Raw genomic sequence first — 10,000 nt, 5'->3', positions numbered from 1 at the left:
CCCGAGGCTAGCTGGACCAAGAGGCGCGGCGCTAATCTTGTTAAGGAGAAAGAGTTTAGCGCAAGACAAAGGCAAAGAACCATTTGTCTCTCTAAAAAGATCCTCAAATAAAGATGACAGTAATTGGTTTTGGTGATTTTGTTGGGTAAATATAAGATAAAGAAGGGCGAGTGTGCCTTGTAAAACATTCTGGTTTAGACACGATAGTCAGTAGGAGACGTGCCCTGCTGTGTTCTCACCACCGTAAGATAATGCCAGAGTGCTGCTCACTCAATGTCGCAGGTAATTGCGCAAAAAAAATAAATAAATAAAAACACTTTTCAATCTAATGATTCTAATACATGTGTGGTTTTGAAATTCCGCCATACTAGATTATATTAGCATGTATGTTAGCGAATTATTACATCTGTTAAATCGACACAATACACTGACATGCAGGTACAGAATAGACACATTGAATCAAAGAAAGAAATCCAACCACGACCATAAATCGGTTGGTTTCACCAATCGGTTCATATTTAATCATCTCACGTAAGCTTAACAAAAATTCTCAAAATGAACCCATTGAACCCGCTGGTGGAATGTTACCGAAATTCAGGAAATGTATTCCACCAACACCAGTCTCCCCTAACCACCACGCCAGCCTCTGTGCTCTGTCTATTTCTGGAGGAGGAAGCCGCGTGTCTAAGTTTTCAGCCAGGTCATTGTAGTTGGACAAGCAAAATAATGCTAAAGTGAAGCTGCACGAGACACTGCAAGTGTTGCTTGACAAAACTCCAAAACTATTATTAAATTCGTGAAGGATGTTCTCTCTCTCTCTCTCTCTCTCTCTCTCTCTCTCTCTCTCTCTCTCTCTCTCTCTCTCTCTCTCTCTCTCTCTCTCTCTCTCTCTCTCTCTCTCTCTCTCTCTCTCTCTCTCTCTCTCTCTCTCTCTCTCTCTCTCTCTCTCATCGCGTAACTTGCAGAATAAAAAAAAAACTTTCTTGCAACGTTCTTCATCAGCACAGTACTGCGCCAATCAGATAAATTGCTTCTAAAGTTTTCATTTCCAGCTGTGTTCTGTCTGGTCTTTCCTGACACCATTTGTTTTCAGTTCCTAACAGTAATTCCTCTTGCTCTTGCTGTTTGTTACTTGTCATTTTTAGTTACACACCCAACAATGTTTTTATTTTGTTAGCGGAAAATCTCTTAGAGCTCAGGTTCCTGTCATACTTGCACTGATGCATAAATTCGTGATTTAATCATTTTCACCAACTTCAAGAACTTTATTCTTAATAACGTTGGTTTACGCATAAAGATAAGCATTATTTTTCTCTTACATGTTTTTAAACATACTTTGATGAAGACCCGCTGTCGCAGCCAGAGAGTATTTCATGCAAGTCCTTTGGGGTTTTGCAGGATGAAAATGATGCCTGTGAATATTGGATTGCGGTATTATTTTCCATATCTTTCTTCTTTTGGTCTTCATTTTAAATTTCCGACGAATACTTTCACACGATACCTAAATAGTTCAATTGACATTTTATCTCTATCGTGATTGCTTTCGTGCAGACTTTCTCTATCCCTGTGGTCTCACTTCTGCTGTACTGTTTGAGTCAGCTTTAAGGAGTCTTAAGATGATTTCCTTGATACGTTAATCAAATAAGACCTTAATCACTGTTTCGTTTCCTATAAAGTCAAAGGTAAATTTAATGTATGTACAAAGAGTTGAACATGAGCAAATTAAGTACATTCCGTTGGGTCTTGGTGCAGATTTACCTTCAAAGCCGTACCTATCTGAACCTCTCCTAATATATTACCGATGATCTTTATTAAGAAGTCTGTATATCTCCTAATTATGAAATTAAAAATAAATCTAATTACTTCCTTCATCCTAATCCTTCCTAGCAATTCTTCGACTGTGCTAATGTACAGATTAGAGATTCTTGGAGCATATATTGAAAAAAGGAAATATGACAAAAATAGAAAAAAAATATATTGTCCTCATCTATATCTTATTTTTAAGTCTGTCAAAACTCTACAAATACTCCATCTTCTCCTTAAACCTTTCGTCATTTCCTGTCTTAAAAGAAATATATTACTTCGTCTGGTGTTACTTCCATCTATTTTTTTTTTTTATCTATCTATGTCTGCTTACCTACTTATTTGTTTATCGGTTAATCCAGACGTCTGACTATTTTACAATTATTAAGTATGCATCTATGTATCTATCTCATGTTTTGTATTATATCCCCATTATTTTGCAATAAGAGTAGTGTACAATTTGCCTTTATGTTCAGCTAAACATACAGTAATACGTTGCGTAATTCCATTTGTTAATCCGTGGCTTCGTATTCATAAAAAGCAACATCAGTCTTGCCCTGGTCTTATAGTTCTATAATAGGTCAGTCATGTTCTTGTACCGACACATCATCCTGCAAAAAAATACGGGAGCAGTTTTACTTTAGGAGTAAAGCGTAATCCACCACGTTTCGTACCCAGACAAAAATCCAAGTCAGGTTAATCTTCCCAACAACGGAGGGGTTTACTTAACTTTTCTTAAAACATTTCAGAAGCTGGATTACGCCGCGCACAGTTGTCCCAGCCACACCACCACGAATGCCACACTAACCCTGCTATCAGCCCCAGCCACTGGTCCCCGCCTCACCACTATCTATGCCACATTTACCCTGCCACTGCAATTCCTGTCACACCAAAACCCCTGCTACACAACTGAGCCAGCCACACTGCTGTCCCTCCTTCACTACCAATCCTTTCACTGTTCCCACCACATCATTACCCTTGTCAATAGTCGCCCTACGTCACTACTTCTGTCAAACCATTAACCATACCACATTACCCAGCTTACTATACAACAGTCTCCTTCCTGGCCTCTCTGCACCCCTTGAAACGACGCACCACTGCTAACAACGTCATAACGCTGCCTCCTGCTCCCCACCCTCGACCTGCTGACCGCCGCCTCTCCCCCTCTCTCCTGAACCTCCTTCCCACCCCATGATCCCTGATCCCCGCGTGCCGAACATAGCGATGGAGCCCTAAATTCCATACACATTCTCTATCTAGTAAATAAAAATATGTTGATTAAACTGCACTTGCTCGACTGCTGTTGGCAAGAGAGGAACTTTCGTGGAACATTGTTGTGATCCGTCGGTTATCGTTGCATTAATCTTGTTTTTCCGCGAGGTCTGTATCGCTTCACGGATGTTATTATACGTTCTTCGGAGAAACGCTTTTATACGTGATTAACTGCTAAATGTTTGACTCTATTCATGATTTCAGGTAAAAAGACACGCTAATATTTGCTGTTTCTTTTTCAAGTGATGATGGGTCTTTCCAACATACCTATTCCTGAAGAGTAGAAAAATCATTTAGAAATGAAATATCTTTCGACAATAATGTTCTCTTCTTCTATACCTGAAGACGATTCTTTCCAACATACGTGGGGTCAAACAGAAGTAGGAATCAATATCACCATTAGTGGAAGTCTCACTAATTAGACAGGCTGAGGTTTTCGAAAGAATGAACACATTTCACTCTTAACAAAGAAATGTGCAAAAGTCATGTTCTTAAGACTCTCAGAGGCATCACAATTAGTGGTCAAACACAACACTAAGCTGACATCCACCCACCCACTAGCCCACACACACACACACACACACACACACACACACACAGAAAAGTTAGTGTTCTTAAGTGGCTGCAAGAGGTGCTGGAGGGTGGTGGCGCTGACACCAAGCCGCCTCACCACTACAATCTCGTCTCCCTCAAGCAAGGCCACACGGGAACAAGATAAGAGAAGAAAATAAGTCCGCTGTGGTTGTGAGAGCATTGTGCATCAAGGTTATTAAGGAAGTTAGCTTACCTGTCCCTCCCACACACAGGTACAGAGCTGAGGCAGGGAAGAAAGAGATTTAGGAAAGGATGAGAAGGATTCTTGCTTAAGAAGGATGTTCGGATGCTCCCCACTATCTCTCTCTCTCTCTCTCTCTCTCTCTCTCTCTCTCTCTCTCTCTCTCTCTCTCTCTCTCTCTCTCTCTCTCTCTCTCTCTCTCTCTCAGGCTTCAGTCATCCTCTTTCAAGCCTTCAGCAGGAATTACCTCTTCACTAGTGAAGTATTAACAACTGCAGGATGTCTGGTACACGTCTTTGATTTCAAGCCACATCGTTGCGCCGCTGTTCTTTCTCTCGTCTCCATGTCTTTTATTTCCAGTCCTTCATTGAGAAACACACTTTCTCTTTTCATCGCACTGATGGGTTGACACTCCTCGCTTCAGAGAATTAACTGAGGTTTTCTTCACGTACTATCTGTTCAGCCAGCCAAACTTGACTCTCTCTCTCTCTCTCTCTCTCTCTCTCTCTCTCTCTCTCTCTCTCTCTCTCTCTCTCTCTCTCTCTCTCTCTCTCTCTCTCTCTCTCTCTCTCTCTCTCTCTCTCTCTCTCTCTCTCTCTCTCTCTCTCTCTCTCTCTCTCTCTCTCTCTCTCTCTCTCTCTCTCTCTCTCTCTCTCTCTCTCTCTCTCTCTCTCTCTCTCTCTCTCTCTCTCTCTCTCTCTCTCTCTCTCTCTCTCTCTCTCTCTCTCTCTCTCTCTCTCTCTCTCTCTCTCTCTGTGTCTATACCTCCTTGCCTTCTCCTTTGTCTTCTCCATCCTCTTACTCTCCCACTCCTTGCCTTCTAAGTACTCCTTGCCTCTCTCTCTCTCTCTCTCTCTCTCTCTCTCTCTCTCTCTCTCTCTCTCTCTCCATCTTCTTTGCCCTTCCTGCCTTTCCTCTAACTTTTTTTCCCTCTTCTCTTGCATAACTCTCTTATTCCTACTTCCTCTCCTTTATCTCCTTTACCCTTACTTTCCTCCAACAATCCTTCTTCCTCTTCATCCTTTCTCTCTATCTCCATTCTTCTTCCCTATTTTGCTTTGTGCTTCATTCCCCTTCCTCCATTTCCTCTATTCTATACCCTTACATTTGTCCTTCCATCCATCTCTTTTTCCCTTCCTCCCTTCCCAGCTTTTGTCTACGTTCCTCCTTCCTAAGTTCCGCCCACTGAGAAAGGACAGACCACCACCACCACCGCCACCGCCACCGCCACCGCCACACTGTCTCCACGACCTACAATAAAGAGAGGTGACACACTAGCCGCCTCCTCCTCCTCCTCCTCCTCCTCCTCCTCCTACTTCCCCTTACTTTTCTTTATATTCTACCCTCATTATCATCATCTTATGGCCTACAGCTGGAGAGGGTTATCATTTCTATTCATGGAAACTGTTGGTAAGCCGTTTTTATGGGAGGGCTAGTGTGATCAATTGTAGCAAAGTATAGAAGTTTTGTATTTGTCTTGTGCTAATTCCGTTTTTCTTTTCCCCTTAGGCTGCCTCGTTCCTCGTCAGGGTTACTGGTACGTAAAGTGTATGTCTGCGTGTGTGTGTGTGTCTTTATTGGATCACCTTCCCTTTCTATTCTCTTCCCTTCCCTTCCTTTCCCTTCCCTTCCCTTGAAGACACGACAGCCTCAATTCAACGCTTCTTTAAACATTAGTCTTTTCACTTCTTCTCTTGTCCCTTTAACAAACACAATAGAAACATTCTCTCTCTCTCTCTCTCTCTCTCTCTCTCTCTCTCTCTCTCTCTCTCTCTCTCTCTCTCTCTCTCTCTCTCTCTCTCTCTCTCACACAGACATGGAAACACTTTACTGACATTTTCAGATTCATCTTTTTCTCTTCTTTCTTTTCTTTCTTCTTTTTCTTTCTTTCTTTGTTTCCTCTCTCACACTTTACTGGAATTTTCAACTTCCTATCTGTTTCTTTTCCTTTCTTTCCTTTGTTTCCTTCATTTTTTTTCTTTTCTTTCTTTCCTCTCTCGTTCTTTCTATTTTTTTCTTCTCCTCTCCTATTCTTTTCTCGTGTCTCGACATGCCACTCACTCACTCCCTCTCTTCTCTTCTCTTTGGCCTTCAGCTATGTCGCATTGTTTCGTTTGCTTCTCTTTCTACATTTTGTTCTCTTTGCATCGCCGAGGTTCAGTTCGATGCTCACTTTACTCACAAAGACAAAACAAGAAACAATAAAAAGAAAGATTACAAGAATGAATGCACACCAGAATGACAAAAAAAAGAAACGACGAACTGAAAACAATACAAAGAGAGAGAGAGAATAAAAACCGGTGAGAAAGAGAAGAAACGATGAATATAAAGAAGATGAAGGGGGAAAATTTTCAGTAAAAAAATATTGGTGAATAAGCGATTAATGTGTGTGTTGTTGCAAGATGGTAATTGTGCAGTGTTTGTACAGCAGGAACCCGCGCCATTGCCGACATTACAGTAGGACAGAGAGAGAGAGAGAGAGAGAGAGAGAGAGAGAGAGAGAGAGAGAGAGAGAGAGAGAGAGAGAGAGACGACATGTGTTTTTGTATTATTTATTGCCTTGTCTCTACTTGTGACCGGTTTCGTTTTATTTTATTAACTTTTGTTTACACCACGGCATGGATTTCATTATAGTGTGTAGTACTATGTGCCTCTGGAGGTTTTGATGAGTTTAGAAGGATATTTATCATGATCAAGAAAACAGTAATTAATTCTTTTGGTATTTCTCTTCTCGGACTAATAATACCTCACTGGACCGTTCCTCCTCTTCTTCTTCTTCTTCCTCTTCCTCCTCCTCCTCCTCCTCCTCCTCCTCCTCCTCCTCCTCCTCCTCCTCGTACTTTTTCTTTTCCCTTTTCCTTTTTCTTCTTTCTTTTTTGTTGCCCTATGTATGCCAGTGTCCCTCTAACAGACACACACACACACACACACACACACACACGGCCCGGTAGCTCAGTGGTTAGAGCGCTGGCTTCACAAGCCAAAGGAACGGGGTTCGATTCCCCGACCGGGTGGAGATATTTGGGTGTGTCTCCTTTCACGTGTAGCCCCTGTTCACCTAGCAGTGAGTAGGTACGGGATGTAAATCGAGGAGTTGTGACCTTGTTGTCCCGGTGTGTGGTGTGTGCCTGGTCTCAGGCCTATCTAAATATCGGAAATAATGAGCTCTGAGCTCGCTCCGTAGGGTAACGTCTGGCTGTCTCGTCAGAGACTGCAGCAGATCAAACAGTGAATTACACACATACACACACACACAAGAAGAAAACTCGTCCAACACATTTACGGTATATTTTATTCAGCTACTTTATTACAGCAAACTAACACGTGATTTGAAGTTTGGATGCTCTCTATTGATAGTAAAAGACAGTAATGACAAACTCCTTAAATTTGTTTCATATGTTTTTGTTCACCACTCGTGTGTTTGTTGTTACGCGCTCCTCCACTATTCATTTACTCATCGCCCTTTTGCATTTATTCGTTCATTCAACCTCGGAAACTGGTGTACAATTAGTGAGGTTATTCATTATTTTATTTGTCATTATTCTCATTACCAGTTTTTATGCGTTTTTCAATTAGGTATTCATCAACGCATGCTTTCATCTATCTATTTAAGTTGGTAATATGTTGCGCGATTGGGAAGTTTATATTGTTTATTGGTTTGATTATTCATTCATGCATTCTCTATTATGTGTGTTTACATTTTTTTTCTGTCAGTTCATTTCAATATTTGTCCGCCTATAGATCGATTTGCAATGGTATACACTCACTTGTTTTCGCAATCCAGAAACGAAAACATAAAGCTCAAAAACATTATGTAGCTCTATCAATATCACTCAAAAATACAAATAACACACACACACACACACACACACACACACACACACACACACACACACACACACACACACACACACACACACACACACACACACACACACACACACACACACACACACACACACACACACACACACACACACACACACACACACACACACACACACACACACACACACACACACACACACACACACACACACACACACACACACACACACACACTTGAAACAGTTTGAGTGCGGAAGTGGTGTCAGCAACGAGTGTGCATAGTTTTAAAGAGAAATTGGATAAGTGTAGATATGGAGACGGGGCCACACGAGCATAAAGCCCCAGCCCTGTAAAACTACAACTAGGTAAATACAACTAGGTAAACACACACACACACACACACACACAGTTAGAGGAGAAGGGTGGCTTAAAAGGAAGCACATTGAGATGGATGAAGAATTACTTAAGGGGGAGAGAAATAAGGACGATAGTTAAAGATATGAAGTCCAAGTGGAGAACAGTAGACAGCGGAGTGCCACAGGGGTCAGTATTGGCACCAATACTTTTTCTCGTATATATAAATGACATGCCAGAGGGAGTGAACAGCTACATAAATCTGTTTGCGGACGATGCGAAACTGTGCAGAGTCATTAAACAAAAAGAGGATTGTGAAATACTACAGGAAGACTTAAACAAGATCTGGAAATGGAGCAAAAAATGGGAGATGGAATTCAATGTGGACAAAAGCCATGTCATGGAAATGGGAAAAAGTGAAAGACGACCAGTGGGAATCTATAAGATGGGAGATGGAGTAGAACTAGAAAAAGTAAAAAAGGAAAAGGACTTGGGAGTGACAATGGAAGAAAATAATCAACCGGTTAGCCATATTGATAGAATTTTCAGAGAGACGTATAATTTGCTAAGGAATATTGGAGTAGCATTTCACTATATGGACAAGGAAATGATGAAGAAATTGATAAGTACTAAAATAAGACCTAGATTGGAATATGCAGGAGTTGTGTGGACTCCCCATAAAAAGAAACACATAAGAAAATTAGAGACTACAAAAAATGGCTACAAGAATGGTTCCAGAATTTAAAGGGATGGCATATGAGGAGAGACTAAAGGCAATGGATCTACCAACCTTGGAGCAGAGAAGAGAGAGGGATCTGATACAAGTTTATAAATTGATTAACGGAATGGATGAAGTGGATAATGAGAAACTGATCCTGAGAGAAGAATATGACTTTAGAAGCACAAGATCGCATAGTAAGAAACTAAGGAAGGGACGATGTCTGAGAGATGTTAAAAATTTAGTTTCCCGCAAAGATGTGTTGAGACTTGGAACAGTTTGAGTGAGGAAGTGGTATCAGCAAAGAGTGTACATAGTTTTAAAGAAAAATTGGATAAGTGTAGATATGGAGACGGGACCACACGAGCATAAAGCCCAGGCCCTGTAAAACTACAACTAGGTAAATACAACTAGGTAAATACACACACACACACACACACACACACACACACACACACACACACACACACGGCCCAGTAGCTCAGTGGTTAGAGCGCTGGCTTCACAATCCAGATGACCGGGGTTCGATTCCCCGGCCGGGTGGAGATATTTGGGTGTGTCTCCTTTCACGTGTAGCCCCTGTTCACCTAGCAATGAGTAGGTACGGGATGTAAATCGAGGAGTTGTGACTTTGTTGTTCCAGTGAGTGGTGTGTGCCTGGTCTCAGGCCTATCCGAAGATCGGAAACAATGAGCTCTGAGCTCGTTCCGTAGGGTAACGTCTGGCTGTCTCGTCAGAGACTGCAGCAGATCAAACAGTGAATTACACACGGCGAGGCAAATGGGCAAGCCTCTTAATGTGGCCCCTGTTCACCTAGCAGTAAATAGGTACGGGATGTAACTCGACGGGTTGTGGCCTCGCTTTCCCGGTGTGTGGAGTGTGTTGTGGTCTCAGTCCTACCCGAAGATCGGTCTATGAGCTCTGAGCTCGCTCCGTAATAGGGAAGACTGGCTGGGTGACCAGCAGACGACCGAGGTGAATTACACACACACACACACACACACACACACACACACACGCACATAGTCTAACCTCTGTGACCCTAACAATTCCCTTAATATGTAGGAAAGTAAATTCAGAAAATTTACTCATGCAGAAGTTAAAGTGAAGGGAGATGAAGGAGCAATGATATCCATAACCTCTTGCATTAGTGAGGTGGTCACAGAAGGGAGGCATAATGGAGAGTAATATATTTAGTACAACGAGACCATGAGAGAAGGAACACATGTATTTAATATGCACATAAAGGG

The 10,000-nt window shown here is 41.9% G+C and overlaps 1 protein-coding gene across 11 annotated transcripts in view; it reads left to right on the top strand.

Annotated features, from left to right (window-relative positions):
- The window catches only part of LOC123519824, a 248,780-nt gene that overhangs the window by 105,917 nt on the left and 132,863 nt on the right, over window positions 1-10,000 (top strand). For all 11 annotated transcript variants that reach the window (XR_006679104.1, XR_006679105.1, XM_045281345.1 and 8 more), the window contains one exon: window positions 5,360-5,387. The gene's annotated coding sequence lies outside the window, so the exon portion shown is untranslated. The remainder of the gene's footprint in view (window positions 1-5,359; window positions 5,388-10,000) is intronic.

Source organism: Portunus trituberculatus, chromosome 46, assembly GCF_017591435.1.
Source record: "Portunus trituberculatus isolate SZX2019 chromosome 46, ASM1759143v1, whole genome shotgun sequence".
Classification (NCBI taxonomy): domain Eukaryota; kingdom Metazoa; phylum Arthropoda; class Malacostraca; order Decapoda; family Portunidae; genus Portunus; species Portunus trituberculatus.
This window is presented reverse-complemented; position numbering and strand designations above follow the sequence as displayed.